Here is a 24,417-nt window from a genome sequence, read left to right as displayed (position 1 = left end):
AGGTAGATCCTACCCTGTCCTGGGCAGAGAGGAATCTTTGCGGAATATCTACCTAGAGTATGCAATCAGGAAGCAGACTTCCTAAGCCGGACTCCTGTCTCAAGTCACGAGTGGTCTCTGAATCATCAGGTTTTTCAGCAGATGATGGTGAAATGGGGTCCTCTGGAAATCAACCTAATGGCAACTCATCACAACTCTCAGCTCCCGAGGTTTTTCTCCAGGAGTTTTTGCCCGGGGGCAATGGGCTCGGATGCTCTTCTGCAGGATTGGCATTTCAGTCTGGCTTATGCCTTTCCTCCTTTTCCCTTGATTTCCAGAATCCTCCTGAAGGTTATTCAGGAGAGGGCGGAACTGGTCTTAGTAGCTCCAAACTGGCCCTGGTATCCATTACTACTGAAGCTGGCTATAGATCCTCCTTGGCCTCTTCCCGGGAGGAAAGACCTGTTGCATCAGGGTCCTCTGCTTCATCCAAATCCTTCTGCTCTGTCCCTTCAGGCCTGGAGGTTGAGCGCAAGAGACTTTCGGAGCTAGGCTTCTCTCAGTGTGTCATAGACACCTTGTTAAAGGCAAGGAAGCCTTCCACATCAGCAGCTCATTATAGAATCTGGGAAAGTTTGGAAATTTCACAATGGTTTCTCTTTCTCAAGTTCTAGGCTTCTTGCAAGAGGGTCTGGACAAGGGATTACAGTATAGAACCCTCAAGGTTCATGTTTCTGCATTGTCTGCCTCATCGGGGAGATCCTGGGCCGAGGATTCCATGATCAAGAGATTTTTTCTGGCAGTCCTCAAGGTCCGACCTCCAAAAGGCAAGTCTCCTCCTCCGTGGAGCTTACCTTTGGTGTTAAAAGCCTTATCCAAGTCACCTTTTGAACCTTTAGAGTCAGTCTCCATTTGGCTCCTCACGTTAAAGACTTTATTTTTGCTGGCCATAGCCTCGGCTTGTAGAGTAGGGGAGTTACAGGCCCTTTCGTGCAGTCCAGGCCATATCTCCTTTCTCCATGACAGAGTCATTCTAAAGCCATCTAAAGATGGTTGTCTCGACGTTCCATCTCAAGAGGGAAATTTCCTTGCCTGTCTTTTCCCCGGAGTTACAGGATATGGAGGAGTTGCTAAAAATCGATCCAGTTCGTTGTTTGAGACATTATCTGGATCTGTTTTTCATCCCGGCAGGATGTTGCAAGGGACAGGCGGCTGCTACTTCCACTATCAGCAGATGGATATCGATCTGTATTGAGAAGGCTTATCAGGCTCAAGGCAAGCTAGCACCAGAAGGTTTAAGGGCGCACTCAACTAGGGCTGTCTCGACTTCATGGGCAGCTTGGGCGGAGGTCCCTTCGGTGCAAATTTGCGAGGTAGCTTCGTGGTCGCCGGCCAGGACTTTCATCAGGCACTATCGACTAGATTTGTCTGATTCCAGTAGTCATGCATTTGCTTCAGGGTGTCATCTTGCTTTCTCATCATTAAATTAATTGCAGTCACTTTGAGTCTCTGTTTTTTTATCCCACCCTTTTTGGCGTACAGCATGGCTTGGTACATCCAGTTGTAATGCTGATATGGAGTGACCAGGAAAAGGGAGAATTGTTTTCATACTTACCATAATTCTCCTTCCCTTGTCACTCTCCATATCAGCATTTCCCACCCTTGTAGTCTGGTACTTGGTATTAGACAAGGTAGGTGGGTACCTACAGGGGTACTTAAAGGCTTGTTAAGGGAGGGACAGTCTGATTGGTAGGCGGGGTGGGAGGGGCCTGATGCTGATATGGAGAGTGATCAGGAAAGGAGAATTACGGTAAGTATGAAAACAATTCTCCCTTTTCTTTTCCAAACCCCCCAATCTCTTGGCCTTTGTGACATTGTCCTGTCCTGGTTTTCTTCTTACCTCTCAAATCACATTTTCAGTGTCTCTTATAATGGAGTATTATCTGGATCCTTACCTTTCTGTTGGGGTTCCACATGGCTCTGTTCTAGGCTCCCTATTATTTTCTCTCAATGCTTCCTCCCTTGGCCAACTAATTAACTGATATACAGTACTTTCCAGCACCACCCGACAATACTTAAATTCTCTCTAAAAACTTAAATTATTTCTCCTCTCCTGATCTCGACCCATAACCCTTTACTTGTGTCTCTTTCTTGCTTGTCTGCTGTCACAACCAGGATATCCCAATGCTACTTTAAATTAAGAAAAATGTTTTCCCCATCCAACACCCTAGAAGTGTGTATCAAAGTTAACAGCTCAATTATCACCTCATCTCCTCAGTTCCTTGATATTATATTTGATTCTTCCTGTCATTTATTCCTCATATCCAGTACCTTAAAAAAATCATGTGACTTTCACCTGGCCTCCCCCCCACACCCAGTGATTCACCTCTCCAGTCCATAATGAATACTGCTGCTAGGCTTGTATACCTTAGCAACCGCTCCTTCTCCCACTACCTGTCAGAATAAAATTCTCATTATTGACCATGATTCAGAGCAATAACTCTGCACCACCCTAAATATATCACTGAACTTCTTTCCTGATTCCCACCAAACTACTTATTTGCACTTCTCTACTTATCTACTTCCCAACTCCTTAATCATTACCTCTTCATATATACACACAGGCAAGACTTTGCAAGGGCTTCTCTGGAATTATTTCCAACATGCTACCCAAATCTTTATGCTATCTCTTAAAATATGTTTATCTCTAGAAGTTTATGCTTATCTAGCTTAGCATAGCTTCAGTGTGTACTATATGTGGCTAAATGCAATGCTCAACGCTATATCTCGCTTTTTGTTGACTTCTCATCTTGCCCAACCTCACACCTCACGTCTCACTCTCTTTAACTTTTAGTTTGTAAGCTCTAATAAGGTAAAGAGCTCGGTATTGGTTAGGGTACTGCTCGCTTTTGTCTGTAATCTTGAATGTTCAGTGTATACACATATTTATTATATAGCACTTAACAAATATGCTGGTGCTTTATAATTACATGTTTATAATGATTAATAACAATAACATAATTTTGATGGCAGTAAAAGCATAAATCAGAGGCATCAAACACACATTAATTAATGTTAGAAATTATTGATGTAATAATATGGTTTGGAGCAGTTAGCTAAGCCTGGCTCCCTGTTCTCCTGCCAGGGTTGGACTCAGGGGGTTGAAGTGCCCACCGGGGCTACCGCCCCAGGGGCCCTGCAGTGGCCCCCCACCGCACATCCTCACCCGAGCGCATACATTTAAAACGTCAGGGGAGGAACAGTCGGGCAAGGGGAGCGCCGGCAAGGGTCGGGTGTGGGCCACTGGATTTTTCGGTGTCCCAGCAGCCCAGTCCGACCCTGTCTCCTGCTGACTACTTTAAGACTCAAAAAAACAAAATTATAACAGTAGTCGACTGTCCTCAGCCTGCCTTTAGCCTGCATCCTCCAAATCCCACTTTTCCCTGCACATGTGATGTATCATCACATTGCAATGCATTGTGAGTTATATAGTTCCTGCGTGCTGTCTGTAAACTGTGGAGAAGTTATTACAATTTGTTGCACCAATGTTTTAGCCCCTCCTCCCCTGCCAGGATTTCAAATGATTCAGAAAGAGAAGAATGTTTTGATGTTTTGCAGGTATTTATGCATACTTTTTGAAGGTACAGATTACAGTGATAGGTATATTAGGGGTTTCTGTGTTGAGTGGGGCTAATCTTTTTGGTTTGTAAGACGGATTTTTCCCTTTAACTTTTGCAATCAAATATTTTGATAACAGTCCTTTATCTAATGTTGCTGAAAAACATATGAACTAAGCTACTGAGTTATGAAAAGTTTGGAGAGGTGGTGGTCTAGGTCACAGAGCTTACATCACAAGGAGGAAAACTAAACTGAAATCATTCAGAAATAATGGTCTAGAGGGAAAAGAAGGCACAAAGTAGCCAGTGGCAAGGTTTTTAACGTGAATGTCCATTTCATTTCCTCCCACTAATAACATTTGCATTATTTCCTCCTTTGCAATATTTCATTTATACTTTATACCAATATAAGTCCACAAGGACATTGATTGTGACCAAAAAGTTTTGGATACACAATTATTCTTTTAAAAGTTATTCTCTTTAAAGCCTAAGGCCAACTTTTATCTGACCATAATGATTTAATAGGTGGCTACATTCTTTCCTGTATTATGAAAATGCATTAATATTGAATTGATTTATGATTTAAGGCAACTATAAGCCAACAGCCCAAGCATACCAATATGTTAAATCCTAATGACGGGGCTGCTATATACTTAGGCCCGGTGCGAATGTTGACATCATAAAGCTCCTATCAATATAAGGTTTGTTTTTTCTGTATCTGAATGTTATGCACAGTGCTTTTTAATACTGAAAGCCCAGCTTTGTACCAATTGTGTATGAACTAACATCTGTTATTTTCTTTTGAAATACAGTATAGCTGCACTTTTTTAAATAGAAAAGCTGACTCGCATGTCACCTTTTAGTTCATTTAATCTAGCTTGTAAAGTATTTTTTGTACAACGCATGTGGTCACTGGACGCCGTGCTTGAGTGCGGCAGATACCAGGGCATGGATCTTATTGCAGCCATAAATCACAATACAGGTGGAAGGATCAATTAAATTACCTTTGGCACATTGCTGCAATGACAGGTGGATACCATATGACGGTGACTTTTCTAGAAAAAAAGCAATATAGCTTATCACAACAGTATTTCTACTAATGAGTTTCATGCTGCCAAGAAAGCAGTAAGAATCATAAATCTCAAGTTTCTGTTGGAAGATAGTTGTTGCATGGGTTCTAAAGCAAGTTAGAAACAAAAAATTGCTCTTTCTCCAGATAAATGACTTGAAATAGGATGCAGAGCCGCAGCATAAATATATAAATACACATTGCTCGGTAGAGGTTCATTGTTTTTGTGATTTTCCCACAAGTCAGGCTGTTGTATTCATTTGTGGCATGTAATTGCAGACAAAATACTGCTGGCAAAAATTATAAATCAAACAAATTAGATGTATGTCAGAGCTGTATCAATAATAAATTAAATACTGGTCTCCTCATAAATATATCAGTAAAAGTCTGCAAAGTAAAAAAAAAAGTATTTCCCATACAGTTCATATTTTTAAAGCACATGGGTATGTTTCCATTTAGGCAGCTAAATTATATATTTAAGAATATATAATTAATATAAGGAATTGGTTTGTAATCTAATCTGCTGTGTCCTTTGATTGCCCTAAATTGTTCTCATAAAATAAAATATCATCAGGGCTTGCTGCCAATGTATGCATTAATGCATATTATTATAGTATTTCAATGTACAGTTCTCTTGTACTAAATATAGAAATGACAATGTAAGCCACTTAAATAGCAGATGTTCTATTAGTTTTCTAAAACAAAGTGCACCTGCGAACACATTTCAGAGCTAAGAGTTTTGACAAGTCAGGGCCAATGAGAATGAAGACAATATCTGGTTGTTTATCAGAGTAGTAATATGAAATGTCTTAGTTATTTAATACTATTAGAGGTTTGCCATTCTATATTAAGAGTCAGCAGGCAACACTGCCATTGGATAACTGCCAGCCCATTCTTTGACTGAAAGACCTGCCCATGGGGGTGTAGAGTTATACATATACAAATAATTCTACTGTGCATATTACCCACTCCCCTAGTGACTGATGACAATACTGATGTCTAAATTGTATAGATGGTACTGGCACAGTGTCACAGAATCTAGCTGTAGTACACCATGGCCAAAAAACAGAGGGCCCCATTTGTATCAACATTGCTCTGTTTCAACTGAGATATCTTTCCTATGTCTTAAATAGCCATGCACAGGTATGGGATCCATTATCCATAAGTCTGTTATCCCCATAGACTCAATTTTAATCAAATAATACACAATTTTAAAAATGATTTCCTTTTCCTCTGTAATAATAAAACAGTACCTGTACTTGGTCCCAGCTAAGATATAATTAATCCTTACTGGAGGCAGAACAATCCTATTAGGTTTATTAAATGTTTAAGTGTTTTTTTAATAGACTTAATTATTGAGAGATACATTATGAATCCCATTAAGAGCCAATATCTGGAAAAACCCTAGGTCTTGAGCATGCTGGATAACAAGTTTCATACCTGAACTTTATAACTTTCTAAACTAACCAAATACCTGTATGTTGACTCTATATAATGGATAAGCACTATATGAATAGTAATTCCTATATAAATTGGACTGCAGGGCTTATTAGATGAATTATAATAGTGAAATAAAATCAGTTTTGGTTATTATAGATACAGATAGAATTCCTTCTTTTTGTAAATGTAGTTCTAGCACCTAGTGCTATTAATTATTTCTACTGAAATCACTGGTGTGCTGGGTGGACTTGTATTATTATTAACATTAATTTATAAAGCGCAAACATATTCCGCAGCGCTGTACAATAAGTGGGTTTCATACGTTTAACATACAGAGTAACATATAAAGCAATCAATAACCAATAAAGAGGTGTAGAGGGCCCTGCCCAAAAGAGCTTACAAATCAAATGACAAAATACAGGGAATAGTGATGAGTGAGTGTGTCTGGAATTGAAGGAAAATATGAAAAATAGCACAAATTTGTGAATCACAATGGGCATTTTTTCAGTGACTTTTTCCCCACAAGACACTTTAGAGTCTATTCACAAAAGTGGGGATATTGAGACAAAATAAAAGTGGAGATAAATTTGTTGGATTTTCTGCCTTATTCACAAACTCTATCTCCACATTTCTGAATTTGTCTTTTAAACAGTTTTCAGATTTTGCCTTTTAAATCTTATTTTACAGACAATTTTTTTTATGAATTTGTCTTTAGCTCTTAAATCTGTCAGTTTGCCATAAATCCCAGTCCCACATCCGTCGGACTGGGCTGCCGGGGCTCCCACCGCCACAGGTAAGTTTCATTTAGGCATGCTCGGGGGAGAGGGTCAGAGGGTGTTGGGGTAGCGGGGGCCATTGAGGGGTGCAGGGGCTCCTGTGGCAGAAGCCCCAGTGGGCCCTGCACCCCCTGTCTGACCCTGCCCACATCTACATCTTGGGATAAGGATTTTGCCAGAACGATTTTGCATTTCATTTGAGGGTCTAAATACCTTAATCATGGGAAAAAGTAAATCAAGGGCCCACTCCACTGCACTACATCTCTACCCCCACTGATTACTCGCCAACAGTAATCTGGCTTCATTCACTCACGAACATGCCCGGTTAAAAGGGGCCCAACAGGACCAGGGTCCACCAGGCTTTTATCCAGTGTCCTGTTGGGCAGTCCAACCTCAGTATCCTATTTTGGGTGCCAGTGTGCATGTGCTTCTTGCTGATCACCAAGATGGCTGCTGGGAATAGAAGGGACACAGCTAAAGGTGGGGACCAATGCTGTCAAGCAGCTCTGTAGTTCTAGACCTGCTACTGGGGCACAGATAAGTTGCGGCAAATCTCAGTAAATTGATTAAAGAGGGGGCACTGCTGTTAAAACTAAACATTTGCCTGGGGGGTTTTACTTCTCCTTTAAATAAAAATGTATACAATATATTTACTCAAAATGTCATTGTTGCCTCATTCATTAAGCTAAAACTAGCATAACAATGCCAATGTCAGGTATAAACGTTTTATATACAAAATACTGTATAATGGTTTAGAAAAATGTTAATGAGACTTTTTGCACCTATTGTTCTATGGTTAGATAGCAACTTGATCTCTGACAATAGGCTGCTAATCCCCATTCATATGTAACGACCCCCCAATGGCACCCCTACCAGAGGTGTGAAATTAAGTCTGGGTGACATAAAGCAAAACTGTTACTCCATTTTGAAAATAGCAGCTAACATGTCATTTAAATGTTGTTTAAAGGACAAATTCACAAAAGTGTCTGTAAATTGTATTGAATTTAGGGTGATTTCTGTATGTGAATATGAAGAAAGTGTTTTACACCAGTTTAACCCCACTTTTACCCCAAATAAGGGCTATCTCCACTTTTGTAAAGTCCCCCATAAGGGTCTTTTTTCTCATTGACTTTTTCTTTGCTACCTTTTTTTCCGTGGTGACTTTTCCTTACACAAAACACATTTGAGTCTTTGGCAATTTTTTTTCATGCAAAATACATTAACCGCCTAGGGTGAAACTGTGAAAAAACAGACCAATTGAAAGTTTGCTAAGCAAGGGCCATTCTAAGTTTAGGTAAACTACCCAGGTATGGATTTTCAGCAAAATTCTGCATTTCCCAGGATATTTTCACAATTTTTGCTGTGAAAGTTTGCTCAGACCCCGAAAAAAGAACAAACATCCCTGCATGCTACCAGTTAGTTGTACTCCTGATCCCAGCCCAACATCATCATGGTAGAAAAAAAATGTGAAGAGAAGGTTAAATTAAGCAGAACATTTTAGAGAAACATGAACATTAATATAAAATTGTATTGGTTTAAATTTCTGGAACTTACTGATTTATTATGTAAATATCTACTTTCATGCATCCACTTCCAATATATACTAAGGGCACACACTTAACAGCACTCTCAGTAATGCAGTATTCATAAAATTGTATCATTAAGATATAATAGTCAATGTAGAGAAGATATGTAAACATAAGGCACAGTAAAGGACATCCCATCACAAGCCAAATCCTTAACATTCTACAAAGAATGTGCACTACTTTCTGGTTATCTTAGTAAAATATCCTCTTATCTCCATGCCTATTTCCATCTCTTAATGGGATATGGTGTGCATTGCAGTAGGCATACATTTGAGTCATGTAAATAAACCATTTGTGGCTGATTAGCTCATCACGAGAGTTATGAATCAGCCTACATAATCACAAACCCGTCAACAGATTATTGCCGTGACTCAGTTCATGGAGGCATTCCTTGAAATGAAGAGTAAATTGGCTGTATAATATATAAATTCAAGGTAACAAAGCTACAAATTGATTTATAGACCATGATTGGATCATAATTTGTCATGAACGCTACAATTTAGAATTGGTTTTATATCTATATATATATTTTTTTTTTTTGCCAACTTGCAGTTATTGAAATTGCTAAAATTTGAAAATTGATCTGTGCCCATTGATTTGCTGATCACCAATGCCTTGGGAACAGGGTTTTCATCCCTTGGATCTCCAGTCTAAAACATTTGATTCTAGAGTTTTTATATTTATTTTGTATCGAATGTAACCATAATGTAAGCAGTGTAGGTTATTTTTATCATCTGAGCTCTAGTCTCCAAATAGATCACATGAAGTAATGTTTATTTTGTACATTGTGCTCTTTAGGACTAATTTAATGTGCATTAACAGTAAGTACCACTTAGAGAAACAGCATTTGTACGCATTAGATTTTCTGCATTTTAGAGGTTCTACCAGAAAAATGACTACGCTTTCTGGGAGATTAAAGAGACCTCTTGTCCACACTTACTTCCTAATTAAAATTATGTCTCTGGACCACTTCCAGTGAGGGAGAAAAAAGCCTGCTACTAACTGAGCATTAATTACCTTTGACATAATTATAGTGTGAGTCATTAAACAACTAGTTTTAACTTGGAAACATGAAAAATAAAGTAGAAGTTAATGCTTCCCAGAAATGTAAGCAAAGAAATTGCAAACTTAAAAAAAAAAAAAATATATATATATATATATATATATATAGTCAAGAAACAGGTGAGGTATCTAGTGCTGGTCATTGCACTTTGTTTTAATATCCCTGTTCAACTTTCTGCTAAACCCACTTAGTCACTTACCAAAAGCAGAAAGGTGCTATGGTTAGTTCTGACTCAAGTGTGAGGGTGGCCCATAACATTTGGCCTACTACTTGGTATTCTACCAAGTAAGCTAACTGTCTGATAGCACCATCTTCAATTTCAAGAGCATCAATCTACTGTACATCTAAGTGTTAAAGTATAGGTATGGGATCCCTTATCCGGAAACCCGATATCCAGAAAGTTCAGAATTACGGAAAGCCTGTATCCCATAGACCCCATTTAATTCAGATTTTGAAAATTGATTTCCTTTTTCTCTGTAAAAATAAAACAGTGCTTTGTATTTGATCCCAACTAAGATATAACTAATCCTTACTGGATGTAAAATAATCCTATTAGTTTAATTAATGTTTTATTGATTTCTTTGTAGACTTAAGGTATGAAGATCCAAATTACGGAAAGATCCCTTCTCCGGAATACACAATCATTCTGGATAACAGATCCTATACCTGTATGTGCATTGGTGAAGCTTAGACTTCCGAATGCATCAAGACCCAAAGCCTGTTTGTAATAAAAAGGTAAGTGTTTATTAGTGATGGGTGAAATAATTCAGCAGGCATAGATTCATGGTGAATTTTCGTGTTTCGCCATTGGCGGATTTTTTTGCAAAACCAGCGAAAAAATTTGCCTCGGAAAAATTCACTGCGTGACAAATAATTGTCGTCCGAGTCAAAAAATTGTTGCCCACGTCAAAAAAATGATGCATGGCAAAGCGAAACAGGACAGATTCGCTCATCACTAGGGTCTATTACAATATAATCCAAAATAGGTTTTAAGACTCTTTGCCAATGTGCAAGATTTACTTTCATGTGCAGCACATAATACGTCATACAGCTGTGGTGCATACACCTTCACTAAAGGTCCAACCCATGTCTAGGGATGTAGCGAACCTAAAAAAAAAAGTTCGCGAACTTACGCCAAAACCCGCAAATATTCGCGAACTTTGCGAACCCCATAGACTTCAATGGGAAGATGAACTTTAAAAACTAGAAAAGCCATTTCTGGCCAGAAAACTGATTTTAAAGTTGTTTAAAGGGTGCCACGACCTGGACAGTGGCATGCAGGAGGGGGATCAAGGGCAAAAACTTCTCTGAAAAATACTTTGTTGGCACAGAGTTGCGCAAAAAACGCAAGCTATTCTAGCGAAAATATGCAGCTTTTTTGCTATGTCGCGCTAAACACCATGAAAATGGGATTTGTGGAAAAACGCCATGTGTGACTTGTGTGGCGTATTGTACAATACTTTTGCGACGATAAAAAACGCGGCGGAAAACGCGGCGCGAACCCAAACTGCGAACATTCGCTGAAAGTTCGCGAACACCCGATGTTCACGCGAATTTGTTCGCCGGCGAACAGTTCGCTACATCTCTACCCATGTCTAGTGAGTAAAACATTTATAATCTTTTAAAGAAACGTCAAATGCATTTTAGCAAAACTACTGAAATAATTGGATTATTTTAACCAAAAAACTGGTTTGAAATCACCATTATTTCTTCCCTTTCTGGGCAAAGTAAAGTCCCCCTCCCCTCCATAAGGGCTATGTACGGTCTGTATGGTTGGTTGCAACCTGTACAAATCTAAATATATTTTTGCACCAACTCTTATTAAGAACCAGACTTTGATTTGATTTGGTTAAATGTATGTCATATAAATGTTGCAGAACTGAACAACTGCATTATAAATGTCCTTAAAAGTTTGAATACCATGTAATATTAGGTAACATAAAGTGCATTGTAAACCCAAGATGTACGAAATACAATTACACTATAGTGCAAGGTTTTTCAAATCTATTGTTAGATAAAAGAGAAATGACTGATGTAGTGCTGATAAAGATGATAATTGTTGTTATGTTGCTTATGTACTTACTTTGGAATGCCTAGGTTAAGGGAATGTTTACATCCTCTCAGAGGAGAGAATATGCTTTACGAACATGATGTTAATAAAGGAATGTTACTGGGAAAAAAATGTTGCCATTTCTCCTGCAAGTACCCTCATATGGTTACCCCAAACTTTCAAGACAAGGCTACTTAGCTACTACAGGTATATGATCCCTTATCCGGAAACCCGTTATGCAGAAAGCTCCGAATTGCGGAATGCTCGTCTCCCATAGACTCCATTTTAATCAAATAATTCTGAATTTTAAAACTGATTTCCTTTTTCTCTGTAGTAATAAAACAGTACCTTATAACTGATCCAAATTAATATATAAATAATCCTTATTGAATGCAAAACAATCCCATAGGGTTTAATTAATGTTTTATTTATTCTTTAGTAGAGATGTAGCGAACCTCACAAAAAAAGTTCGCGAACCCGCTTGCGAACTTCCGCCAAAAAGTGCGAACTTTTGCGAACTATGCGAACCCCATAGACTTCAATGGGAAGGCGAACTTTAAAACCTAGAAAAGCCATTTCTGGCCAGAAAACTGATTTTAAAGTTGTTTAAAGGGTGCCACGACCTGGACAGTGGCATGCAGGAGGGGGGTCAAGGGCAAAAATTTCTCTGAAAAATACTTTGTTGACACAGCGTTGCATTTTGTGCTGTAAAGGGCAGAAATCACACTACATTTCTAAACTTGTGTAATAAACTGCTTTAAAACGTCCGGCGTCTACATGCCAATCAAGTCGTGTAAAGGTTACAGCCGGTTCACACGCAAAGACAAAACGCCGCAGTAGTGGATACGGAATATATTATTGCTGGTGGAAAAACATTGCTCAGGTGATTTTATTGCAATGCAATGTCACTACTATGTGTAACATGTTTGGTGCACTACTATGAATAACAGCAAACAGCACTGGACACGTTAAAAAACAGTAACTTAAATTAAAAAAAAAAAAATTAATAATAAAAAAAAGTGATCTCTGGTTGGTGCTGGGGGTGAACTACTAGGAGCAGCACACCAGTCCCCAACACAGCTAGACTAATAGCACTGGGCTCTATAAATTACAGTAGCAAAGTAAAAAAACACAAATAAAAAAAATGATGTGAATGTGTGGTTGGTGCTGGTGCACTACTATGAGCAGCACACCTGTCTCCAACACACACAGACGGAGCTGCAGTACACAATGAAAAGAAGAGTAACAGTAATCAGAAAATAAAAGCAGTCCTTACAAGGACTATTGGGTTACAGCAGACGAGATCAGCAGGACAGCTGTCCCCAGCAGCTACATACAGAGCAGTAGAAAGTAGATTACTAGTCAGCAAAGCTACCTAAACTGTCCCTCAAACCCCTGCACAGCTCTCTCCCTATGCTAACTCATCAAGCACACACAGGCAGAATGTAAAATGGCTGCTGGGCTTCGGTTTATATATGGAAGGGAGTGGTCCGGGGGTGGTCCAGGAGGGAGAGCTGCCTGATTGGCTGCCATGTATCTGCTGGCTCTGGGGTGAGAGGTCAAAATTTGGCTCCAGCTAAGGCGAACCCCAAATTGCGAACTTCGCTAAAAGTTCGCGAACTTGCGAACTAGCGAACACCCGATTTTCGTGCGAATTAGTTCTCCGGCGAACAGTTCGCTACATCTCTATTCTTTAGTAGACTTAAGGTATGGAGATCCAAATTATGGAAAGACCCCTTATGCGGAATACCCTTGGTCCCGAGCATTCTGGATAACAGGTCCTATACCTGTACTATTTTATTCTTCTACTCCCAGCATACATTGGCTTATCAAAAAGAGAGACACTGAAAGATATTGAATGAAAGTTTAATGTGAGTTGGAATTGTAAGCAGAGAGGGCAAATAGCACAGCAGCAAGTCCATCCAAAATGCCAGCATTATACCCAAATACTGTTTATCACAGCAGTGGTTAGGAATGTTATATGACCTCAAACATGGATAAGTAATTATCACTCATAGTTATATGTTAGGCATGGCAGGGGGGCTTAAGCGGCATATAAAGTAACCCTTGTGGTCAAGTCATTTATAAACTTTTACAGAATGTGAGCTGCATCCTTTCAGTCCAAACCAAGAATATTTCATCAGTGTTATTTGTTGGTACAATAAGTGGAGGGTGGGGGGCAGTCTAGGTAGAGTGAAGGGAAATGTGTACAGTACATTTGTCTTACACATTCTATACAAATCCTTTTATAATATATAATATGATGTATCTGCAGTTTAAAACACATTTGTTGCAGAATACTCTACAGAATGGTCGTAGGATTATATACAGTGGAGGAAATAATTATTTCCTCCACTGTATATAGCAGAAAAAAAGCATAGGGAGACCCGTAGATTAGTAACAAAACTGCAACCAAAATACAAACATTTTTACATCAGTTTGGGTTGGACCATCATGGAAGTGTAGATCACTTTTTATTACTTTTTAATATCTATATATCCATCAAAATACTGTTATTCAGGGTCACTATTTTAGATGTATCCATCTAACTTTATTTTATTCCCATGCTAACTATTCATTGCACAGAAAAGGAAAATTAAATACCCCATACCCTTCCACATAAACCACAATGTATATTGTTGACCTATGTGCTTGGGTTTCCAATCCTTGGCAGAATGAGGTATGTGATCTGAAACCGTTTATCCAGAAATCTCCAAATTACAGGAAGGTCATCTCCCATAGACTCCATTTTAATCAAATAAATCAAATTGTTAAAACATGTTTTCTATGTCTCTGTAATAACAAAGCTGTAACTTGTACTTGATCCCAACTAAGATAAGATGCAAAACATCCCTTATCTGGAAAACCCCAGGTCCCAAGCATTTATCACAAACATATTTGCACTGCAGTTCTCCTGTTTGGAATTTAGATTACTATCAGCCATAAGCTTACTTACTCTAATAACCAGGCATTTGTTTTCATTCAGAATAAGTATGTATGTGTAAGAGAAGGAACACAAAAGGACAACAGTAAGAAATGAAAAAAATATAATACACTAGAGCCACAGATATCTTGTTAATGGTTAGAAATAGTGCTTAGTGTTGGCATCTGTTACAATCAGTGATCGTATTAGAAGTCACCTTGGAGTTTCAAGACCTGCAGAGAAAAAGGGCTATGGCCATGGAACTCCTCAGTCACCTAATGTTTTACAGTAGGGGATACATTATTCACTATATAGTCTGCACCAGCCTCAGAATCGATTAGCTTTTTGGTTGTTCTCTTCAACATAATAAAACTGAAATATACCTTCCCTGAAACACTCTAACTTGCACACCCCACCTTTCTAAAGAAGGCATCACAATATTAATTAGAGTTGCAGATGCAAGTGGATTTTCTAATGAGAATCTTCCTTACTAATGTTTTGCCATCTTGCTGTTGTCTAACATGGGATTTGCCTTCTAATTATTATATTGCATTACATTTCAGAAGGGTGAGAAGAAATATTTCACCTGAAGAAGGGGTCACCCCCGAAAGCTTGTGCTGTTTGTCCATTTCTGCAAATAAATGATTTAAAGGCATTGCCGACAGACTGGAGTGCTTCTTCCCCTTTGCAAAGATACATGGAAAAAAGGCTTGGGAGCGGCCGTGGAAGTCAAGCACCCTCTGAGAACATGTATGTAAGTGGTGTGCTGAAGATTTTTGTTTATGTCAATATTCTTTTTAAACACTAAGAACTAAGCAATGGTTGCATGAACAAAAAATGCTGAGTATATAGAGAGCAGCGGGAAACTCGGAGCAGCCTCTTGCATTTAATTAGGAATTAGAAGTCTTGAGAAGTGGGATAACATTATATTGTGCAGTGTTGCTTTAAGATCCATCTCCCTGGGTTTTTCTGGATAAGCGGTCTTTCCATAATTTGGACCTTTCTAGCATACTGAAATTTTTTTTATAACACTAGATTTGCTTAAAAGGAGACAGATCTGGAACTTTCTGGATAACAGGCTTCTGGATAAGGTTTCCATCCCTTCCCATGTAAAGGTTTATGACACCTGCCCCTTTATTTTAGAGGTAGACTATACATTTAAAGGGGCAGTGCATACTGCTCTTGTGTATATGTAATACATGATATTCAATCTGTAGTCTCCTTCATGCTTTCTTTTCCTCTTACCTAAATCATATAATGAATTGGCAGCAAGGGAAATAAAAGAACAAATGTTGTTTGAATGCAGTTTGAGGTAAATCATTTTTGCCCCATTACTTCACACTCTTCATTTGCATAATGATCCAACCAAAATGCAAGCACAAATAATATCATTTCACGTATTTCCTTTTTTATATTCTTTTCAAAGGCTCAGCCTGTTTAAGAGACACTTGCTATCATGATGCACGCTTTTCCAGCTCATTAGTTCACTTTCAGTTGTGATTTTTGTTCGTCCTTCTGTCCGGCCCCTTTAAATATTTAACCCACTGTTGGCCAAGACTCATACTAACCACATGTATTACCCTACTAGAGACACAAATCTGTTGGGGCAGTGCATTTCCCATTCTTTCCCTGGCACACAACACATACAACCCATACTATACTATTATACTACTATAGGTGATTAAATATCATATAGAAAATAATCTGTATATTGCTACCACTCCATCTCAGCTAAGTGATGCCTATAAACCATTCATATATTGCATCTGGTGACCTTCTATGAACGTAAATCGCAGCGTTTGATTTCAAGCCCAGTTTAAAGAAAATACTAGCCATGCAATATTTGGGCTTCTTTAATGATCAAAGCACACAGGGTCCGCCGGGCAGACTTTTCAGCCCCTTGTGCGTGTGTGCGGGCTGAGCCCAGTAATGTATATAGGAGCAGCAGAGGGAGGACCAACAGACGCTGCTGCTGCTGCTGCTAAAGAGAAATGTAGTCAGCTGCCTCTCCCAGCTCAGTCCATAGTTGCAGTTGTGTTCAATCCCCGCACCTCCTCCTCCTCCCCTGCCATCAGCAGAAGCAGCAGCAGTGGAAGAAGGGACCTGCCTGCTCGCACAGAGCTCAGCCAACGGCAGCGCAGAACTGACGGTAGCATTAAATATTCTCTCTGCCTTACTCATCTGCTGAGCCACTTTGCGATCCCACCCCTCAGCCGGCGCTTGTGGTACAATCCTAGGAGCTAGTGTCTGCGCCCGGGATGGTAATCGCTCCTGCTCGTAGGACTGAAGCTACAACAGCGCGTCCAAGCTGGAAACAACATAGTGCCCCTGTGTAATAGGGGGCTCCGTCACTAGCCGACCCCCGACTAACGCTGCCTGCCGCCGCGTCCTATAATGCTGTACAGCTAGGAATACAACGTGGATATATCTCCAGCTCGCTGGGCACAGAAGCGGTCAGGCAAGGGCACCACTGCTAGACGATGGCAAGAAGTGCGCAGGGCAAAGGGAATCAGTTTTGGAAATCCAAAGTTCCACGTCTATTCTAGGTAAGTGTCTGATATAAAGCCTTACTGTGATTTTGGTGGCATGGAATTGTTATAAGAATATGGGCAATATATACATATAACTAGTCTTGGTGCGGACATATATATGTATATTATAGATACATATATACATAGATATATACATACACAGTATAGTATGTGCGTGTGTCCGGCGTGAAATCGCCAGTACTGACTGAGCGCTGCCCATGGTGCTACAGAAGCAGTTGGCTGAGACTGGAGAAGAGATGGGTGGGTTCAGCACTCTAACAAGTGGACAGCGCATCACTGAGGGACCGGGGGAGTTGGGCTCACATTGCCTAAACCAGGAGAATGGGAAGAAATTCAGGGCCAGGACTTCATCATCTTCATCATCATTTATTTATATAGCCTGGCACATTGCGCAGCAGTTTACAATAATTTATAACTAACAGGGGGCTTAAGATGTATTAACAAACAAAGGTTACCGAATGGGTAATAGGTGTGGAGGGCCATGCTCAGTAGAGCTTGCAATTTACTTTTTTTTCCCTAATCAGTTTTCTGGGACTGCACTTGCACCCTTTCCAGTGCAAATTTGAAGGCAATATTGCTCACTAAAGGATTTATGATATTCACCAAAAATGGCAACTCTACATGTAAGAAACTGGAAGAGATTAAAATAAGTTTAATGAGCTTAATAAGTTTAAAATGCTGATGTACTTTATCTATGAGTCATCTACATAAAGGTTCCCACAGTGTCCCCATGTGTAGCTGTCACTTGCAAGCTGCACACAAAAAATAAGATTGCAAGATTGGGGGTAATTCCCCTTTAAGTGACAGCCTTTCTAGGGGAATGTACCTCTAGTTACTTTGATTACATTACTGCATATAGTATGTTTTTTCAGCAGTTAGGCAAAATGATTGCAATTAGTTTCTAAGCATATATGTTAACGGTATAGCTAGTTTAACATGTCACATGTACATTATTTTTTCTAGAATCTCTATCACTTTTATTTTTAGATTAGAATTGGACTGATTTTATCTATTACACTGGTATCTTGAAAGTACTAAATGTACAGAGTAAGAATAGTAGCCACATGGCCTGGCACTGCAACAGTTAAATGTCAAAATTTACAAAACTTACATTTCCTTACACTGCCAGGTACTCCAGACTAAAGTTATTGGAGGGAAAATTCCAGTCTGCCTAGAAGCACATTTTAAAAGGAGATGTGTTTGGCTCTAGAAAGCACAGTTACTATAAGTAACCGTCTAGTAACATCCAATCAAGATACTAGCATTTATAAAGGGAGATCATACAATCGCAGACTGTTTGCATTGATATGGAAATATGCTTGGCTGCATGGCCATTAGAGTATAATGATCAGACTAGGTTAAGAAGGGAGCAGATATATCTTTTATTGTAAGGAGAGGAAAAATGGTAGATCTCAAAACACATCTTCAAACCGTCTCTGCACTTGATATACTAATTGGCATCCTGGCGTTTTAACCCTTTCTGCTGTACGTCACTATGGCACTTCTTATGTGGCCCTTCTGGTGTAAAACAAAAAACAGCAGGTACATTTCAGGGCTGCAAAGCTGATTATATTTGCATTTCTATTTATGCATCTCTGTTTAGATTGCCTATTTGTAATTCTGTTCTGACACACCTAGACCCATAAAAATGTCTGTTCTATAGATGCTAGGTACAAGCAGTAGCTTACATACATAAATGCACTGAGATTTTGCTTTAATATTGATTTTAGTGCTTAGAAGGTTGCCTTCACAGGAAGATGATCCTGTGTTTATTTTTGGTAGGATACAGAAATGTGTCAGGCTCATATAATATGATATCCTACTGTGTGTTTAAATTGTAATGACTACCTTATATTTAGGTTATTCCTTCCATTGGTAATTGCTATAAATGACATGCTTTATATATCCTCTGGTTCCATTTCACTCCTTCATTGCATCTACCTGATGTTATTGTAGCTGCCTTTGCAGGCAGCCTTAGCCTGCAGGAAGAGAGATGATACCTACTGTATATGTGGATGAGCAGCATCAATCCACTGCTCTAAAAGTCACACAAAATAACCACCGTAAGGGCTTTTTTTTGTGATCTTCTGTCTGTGTGGGTTTTTCAACAGTCAGTGATATGCCATATTGATTTCACACTGCTCTTTCAAGCTGTGGCACCTTTTCTTTTTTATGCATTCACCAGCAAGTTGCATTTACATATGATTTTATTAGTATGTCTGAATGAATACAATACAATACATATATGTTGCATATAGCAATATGGTGCACACTGTGGGACATATTTATTAAAGGGTGAAAAAGCAGGTTATCCCCAAATCCATCCAATATACTCTACAACCTAACTCACTTAAATGGGTGTTTGATATATTTTGTGGACGACTAACTATTCATACTTTAATAAATAAGTCTGTATAATAAATACTATGTAATTCTAAAATATAATAAGATAGTCTAGTTTCCCATAGACAAGCCATATTAGTACCATACAGAGATTTCCTTTTGGTCAGTAGCCATAGACGTGAAGTGTACTATGCACTTCCTTCTGTTTTCCACCTGTTTGATTTGCGAGAGTCTAGGCTGTTAGAACTTTATGCCATAGGGACTCTATAGATTTCTATTCCCTTATCCAAAGTCCCAACTATTCCACAATTTAAACCTGACAATTGTACATTTGTGGACACAGGGAGACATCATTCCACACTTTGTAGTCCAATATTGTACTGATAATCACCTAGCTAGGGTAGATAATTCAAATGATCCAATATATAGCCAACATATGGAATAAAGGTGTTGCATCAAGACTGAAGGTCATTAACCGTCAAACACGACTGAAATGTTCAAGTTGATAAGTAATGCATTGTATATATCCCCATTGCTAACTGCAATTGTACTTTGAAGAGTTTAATGGTTTTACAGTTGATTGTTTGAACTTATCAACCATTAAAGGTCTTTTTCTTGAGAGGAACTAAACACCGTTGAGTTTATTGTTATGTTCAAATACTGTTTTGTTGTGCGAGTATCAGAAATCAGCAAGATCGAGGCTTATATTAATGTTAAAGCCATCTCAATAAGCAACAAAACAGAATCATTTTAAGTAGGAGCTTAGATGCTTTCTATATATCCAGTACTCTAGATATATACATATTTGTGTGACAGTTGCTGTGATGGAGGGTATCTGTTTCAGCTGCTCACGAAAATGTGTTCTACTGTATTGAATCTTCAAATTTTGACAACACTGACAAAAGATTCCAGTTTAAATCTGTTAGTTTACTAGATTGTGAAATGGCAAGCAACCCACTCATGACAACAGACACAGATTCAGTTTCGAGATGCACTGCTTAGGATACTGTAAATAATGTGCATAGTACATAGAAATGTTTAGTAAGCAAGCAATGAATACTCTTCCGGCACAATGCACAAAATAAAGGAACTTTTTAAAGTTTCCTTTGGGTGATTGTTCTCATGATTAGTCTTGTAATCTAAGCCAGACATAAAAAGAAAACAACCTTGACCAGCTAGAGACAGCTCCTTTCCAGATATTTGCAATTGTATGTGATATAGTTCCCGATTCTATGGAAATGAAGACTTAGACACTTAGAAAGGAGCAAAGTATGGCAATACATAATATACCAAATGGCACTAAGTTATGGCAACCAAACTGACCCTTGTAACTCCACCCTTTTTCCATAATCTCCGTTACTCCATAAACACTCACGACTGGTCAAGGACCATAATTATTATTAAATATGATGTATATACATATACAGAATAATGTGTTTTTATTGCATATTCTAAAACTTTCAAAGCAATCAATATTTAGGCAAGGCACAACTGTTGACATGAATTACTATTTTGTAGGGCTATAAAAGTTTAGGATATAAGTTTAACTGTTCTCTAAATACAGACACACCCATCAACCCAATGTACACCCCATGGCAATCTGACGTGCACTCATGGCAATATGATTTTTTTTTTTAGATTTTTGGGGAGACTTACAGTATTTCCATGAAAATGGAAGATTGCTTTCAAATTGTATGAAACATATAGGAGTTATGTCCGTGTCTCATTAGTATGCCAGTGGTTAGACTTCAATTCATTCACTTTGACTCAGCCAAAAAGTACTTTGATTTGCATACCAAAACAGATAACGTTAGACTGTTTTAACATGGAGACTAGTGCACCGGCAGTCAGCAATGTGTCAGGGAAAGATAATTAACTGTCATGCATAGTACTGTATGGGGATCTTTTCTACTCATACCGAGCAAGATAACATTTGTAGCATTTGCATTTTAGAATATAGTATATTGATTTTTTTTTTTTTTTTTTTTAAAGAAATTGAAAATGGTGGTGCAATGTTCTGCGTTATAGCAGCAAGGCAAAGACATGAAAATGGAATCTAGTTAAGGACATTAGCATAGTGATAGGAGGGGGTTCAACAAAGAGTTGAGTAAAAGTCTAGATTGCATTTCTCACCTTTATATTTCCTTGTAGCTGTTTCTTAGCTTAAACAAAGATTAAAAACCATTTTCTACATAAAAACTGAAGTTTGCACTATTTTCTTTTTCACATGCGTTACAACATTCTAACCCCATATGTGAATATGATGAGTTACAATATAAAGAGTGGGGGTGTAATAAAAAAAAAAATCAAACTCATACTGACACCAAATTAAAAAAAAAGAAATATATAATATTTACATATAGTGAAATTCTGTGAAGCCCATTGCCATACTTGTATGTGTATCCATTACCGTCTGCCCTATCTGTAGGTCTCGCAGTGGCTCTTTAGGTTCATAGATAGTGTTAACAAGCACATATTCCAAAGACTTTTCAGTATTTCTGACAGGTATGGGACCTATTGTACAGAAATGTCAGGAAGACTGCATTGCCATTTCCCATAGTGTCCTTTTTAGACAAACAATACTTCATTTTTGACTGACTTGCTTTCTCTCTGTAATGATAGACAATACATTGTATTGATGTAATCTAAGATAGCATAAATACATATTGATTGCCAAACAATCCTACTTGGTTAAAATAACATTAAAATATTTTTAGTAGCCTTAAGGAATGGTGCTTCGCATTACGGAAACCCCAGGTCCCAAGCATTCTGGATAAGGGAAGAACCAGTAGATAGATAGATAGATAGATAGATAGATAGATAGATAGATAGATAGATAGATAGATAGATAAAAGCTTCAATCAATTTATAGGGAATTTATAGGGAAGACACTTTGTAGACAAGAGTATATATTGCTGAACTGAATTAGTTATTACGTGCTTAATGTGCAGTGTTTATGTATTTAATTATTGTGGAATTAATATTTTGCAAAATAGATACAAATACACACACCTCTTCCCCTTAAATATGATCTTTCTTTCTCTTCTAATGTTCATGCCTTAAGGCATCAGTTCAGCATCATCTATAGTAATGGTGCTAAGATCCAATTCTCTACCTCCAGACTGAAAAAGCTCTCAAATAGTTAAAACAAGATGGAGGGCTGCAAGTTGGATAGCCCATAATAAGGGCATAAACCCCCATACGTAATAAATGGCACTAAGTTTGCCCAGGTGCAGTAACTCATAGCAACCAATAAGTTGTTTGCTTTTAAACAGGTGACTTTTATTATATCACCACCCTAAGTGGATAACCTTCTTCTTTTCTTTTCCTTGCTATACATTGCTCGGGTGTGTTTAATTTTAGACAGACAATTAAACACCCTGAAATCCAAATATTACTTATTACCACTTTTATTAATGTCAGTTTATTCCCTAGATATCACTGTGTCTAGATATGCTTACTACTTTTTGTATTATTATTAGACAGCCAGTGGTATTATTTAGACTTTTAATGTAGTTTCTGTTTCTTAATGCTAACAGCTTACCTTTACAGCTGAAAATACTAATGAGTCCAGGCGTTGGAATGGATTTTACAGTTAATAAGCAATTATTATTATTTTTAAACTACAAATTTCTTCTTAGCTTGGAGCAGAAATGTTGGCTGCTCATTTCCAGAGTGCTGAAACTGTCCTAAAAATTGAGAACAGTTACGGCAACATAAGAATTTAATAAAAATTGCCTTTTTGATTAATTCTATTTTGAAATGTTAAGAACAACTTTAAAGATTTTCACTTAGATTGGTTTCAAGCTATGGATGTATTGCAATAACATGCACAATGTTTTCATCAGGTCTAGTAACCCATAGCAACCCAGAGCAGAAAATTCTACTTAGTAATAGGTAATGGGTTACTTACACTAGCGCATTTTGTGCTGTAGACGTTAATCACTTTCCAGTTTTGCCTATCATCAAATATCCTTTATTTTCTATTTATATTTTCTTTATATTAATAAGCAGTGCTTAAGACCAGTGATTGTATAGAACTTAAACTTACACGTTGCACTTGGGTTTGGATTACCAGATTTAATAAAGGTATAGAAAAGTCAATTAGACATGTAGTTAACATCCAATCATGTTTTAGTCACCTTGTTTAAAGGTACTAGTTACTTTTGTGTTGGCCTGACCAATCCTGCATGGTTGGGCTGGTACAACATTTTTCTAGTGGGTTGTCCACTCTGCCCTCTGCCTTTCCTGCCCACGACCATTGCATGCACCAAAAACATATTAATTCCCCCTCCCACCACCTGCTGGTTGTCAGTTATATATGTGCGCCTACCTCATCCCCCCGTCTGGTAAAACCAGTGATGGGTGGGTCAGGCACAGGTATATTAGGAGGACAGGATGGCTGGTTGGCTTAAGTACATGTTAGGTCCAGGCTAGTTAGTGTCAAGTACAGGTCAACTATTTATCAACCCTTGCATTATACAGTGAATTTGGTGGATTTAATTTTGTACTTTGCCCATCATTTAGTGCTGTAGTTTGACATGCAGGTCAAAAAAGATGAACCAACTGACTATAAATAATAGTGCAAGGCTGTGTTTTTTTTTTAACCTGTGCTGCAGCTCCCCAGATACTTCATCATACATGAAGGGTTAAAACATGACTTGTAAGCAGAAAAATATGGGTATCCCAGAATAAAATTTGAAGCAATGTCACCACAAAGACTATTTGCAAAACAGGGGCAAATCCCTGTAGTTTAATCAAGAAGCCTGATGAAGGGGAACACTACGAAAACATTGTGGTTTTTCCCAGTTTATATAAAGGAAAACAATATCTCCAGAATGAATACTTAACCAGTTGCTATCTATTAAGAATCTTACCAAACTGGAATATATATATTAGTAAATATTGTGCTTTTACATCTTTTCCCTTAAGGCACCATTTTGTGATGGTCAGAGATCACCTGACAGGAAATAATGCAGTTTAACTGTAACAGGAAGAAGTGTGGGAGTAAAAAAACAT

At 38.3% G+C, this 24,417-nt stretch overlaps 2 protein-coding genes across 8 annotated transcripts in view; one reads left to right on the top strand and one right to left on the bottom strand.

Annotated features, from left to right (window-relative positions):
- Nucleotides 1-24,417, bottom strand: part of LOC101731292 (fibroin heavy chain-like) — a 118,148-nt gene that overhangs the window by 35,156 nt on the left and 58,575 nt on the right. The gene's annotated exons all lie outside the window — the stretch shown is intronic.
- The window catches only part of tenm1 (teneurin transmembrane protein 1), a 373,978-nt gene continuing 366,053 nt past the window's right edge, over nt 16,493-24,417 (top strand). For both annotated transcript variants that reach the window (XM_031891499.1, XM_031891500.1), the window contains exon 1: nt 16,493-17,049. The gene's annotated coding sequence lies outside the window, so the exon portion shown is untranslated. The remainder of the gene's footprint in view (nt 17,050-24,417) is intronic.

This window comes from Xenopus tropicalis, chromosome 8 (genome assembly GCF_000004195.4).
Source record: "Xenopus tropicalis strain Nigerian chromosome 8, UCB_Xtro_10.0, whole genome shotgun sequence".
Lineage (NCBI taxonomy): Eukaryota > Metazoa > Chordata > Amphibia > Anura > Pipidae > Xenopus > Xenopus tropicalis.
This window is presented reverse-complemented; position numbering and strand designations above follow the sequence as displayed.